Here is a 1,882-nt window from a genome sequence, read left to right on the forward strand (position 1 = left end):
AAACATATACTCAACCCATGTTTATATATTAATATATTTTTATATAAAATGATAGTGCAATACCAAAATTAGCATATTGACATTGATACAGTGAAGAAGGCTGTTTCTAATGTCACTGGATCTCTTACAGTATCATACCACAGCATCTGCTTCCTTTTTGCCCACAAATTTCTTACAGTTCCTTAAGCCCTAACAACCCCTAGTTTGCTCTCTGTTTCTGTTTTTGGCATTTGAAAATGTTGTATAAATGGCATAATTGTTATGCATCCTCTGAGGATTGGTACTTAACACACTGAATGATTCTCTTGAGATGCATTCAAGTTGTTGTGTGAAACAGCAGTTGATTACCTTTTTCTTGCTAAGTATAGCTGTAATTTAACTGTTTGTGCTCTGAAGAACATCTGGGTGTTTCTAGGGTTTGGATATGGTCAACAAAGCTGTAAAGCTGCTATGAAGCATTTCTGTACAGATTTCCCTTGTTCTGGAATGAATGCTCAAGGAGCAACTGTTTTATCATATTTATGGATTTACGTGTGTGTGTGTGTGTGTGTGTGTGTGTGTGTGTGTGTGTGTTTGTGCTTGCCACACAAGCATTCTATCACCAAGCCACATCCCCAACTGTGTACATTAAGTTTTCAGAAACTGCCAAACTAGGATCTGTAGGCAGAGTTTTTCTGTCTTGACCACCTGCTCTCAAATAACTGGTAGCCGCTTCCCAAATTACCACACAGAGACTGAATATTACTTACAAATTATATGTCATCAGATGGGCCTATGGGCAGATTTGTGGGGCATATAGTCAATAGCTTGGGCTTATTACTGAAACTAGCTCTTACAACTTAAATTAACCCATTTCTATTAATCTACATTCTGCCACTTGTCTTGTAGCTTTACCTGACCTCCAGTATGTCCTGCTCTCTCTGCAGATCCTAGTGTCTCCCCTGACTCTGCCCTTCTTCCTCCCAGAGTCCTCTGTGTCTGGCTGTCCTGCCTATACTTCTTGCCTGACTATCGGCCCATCAGCTTTTTATTAACCAATCAGAGTAATACATATTTGCAGTGTATAGAACAATTATTCCACAGAAATAATACTATAACATTTAAAGTCTAATTTTGTCATTTTACATTGACACCAGCAGTTGTAAGAGTGGTAGTTTCTCTGCATCTTTACCAGAATTTAGAATTTGTGTTGTTGTTAGTTTTTTGTTGTTGTTTATTTATTTTTATATCTTATTTACTTGCTTGTTTGTATGTTCTTGGCAACATTGAATATTGAACCCAAGTCCTTTGTGGTGCTACTCTAGGCTATCAACTTGACACACATGGGAAGAGGGCACCTCAGCTGAGGAATGGTCTTCATTAGATGGGCCTATGGGCAGGTTTGTGGGGCATTTATTTCATTGCTAATTGATGGAGGAGGGTCTAGCCTACTATGGGCAGATGATAACTGGGCTGTATAAAGAAGCAATGGTCCTTGGAGGTCTCCGCTTTAGTTCCTGCCTCCAGGTTCCTGCCTTGACTTCTCTCCATGATGAACTATAACCTATAAAATGTAAAAAAAAAAAAAAAAAAAAAAAAAAAAAAAAAAAAAACCTTTCCTCCCCAAGTTGCATTTGGTCAGTGTTTTGTCAATGTAACAAGAGAAGCCAAGAAGAACAGCTTTGTGTGTGCTAGGCATGTGATGCCTCACTGAGCAGTAATCTTCAGTCCCACTATTTGCTTTGTTTTGGGTGTTCTAGTAAGTATGTAGCTACTATCTTAATGTTGTTTTTAATTTCTACTTTCCTAGTGGCTAATAATGCTAAATGTCTTCCGTACATGCTTAATTGCTATCTGTTTATTTTTTGAACTGTTTCTTCATTTGTTTTAGTTGTTTGTTGTT

Source organism: Peromyscus californicus, unplaced genomic scaffold (assembly GCF_007827085.1).
Source record: "Peromyscus californicus insignis strain IS unplaced genomic scaffold, ASM782708v3 Scaffold_16__1_contigs__length_79575227, whole genome shotgun sequence".
NCBI classification, from domain to species: Eukaryota; Metazoa; Chordata; class Mammalia; order Rodentia; family Cricetidae; genus Peromyscus; species Peromyscus californicus.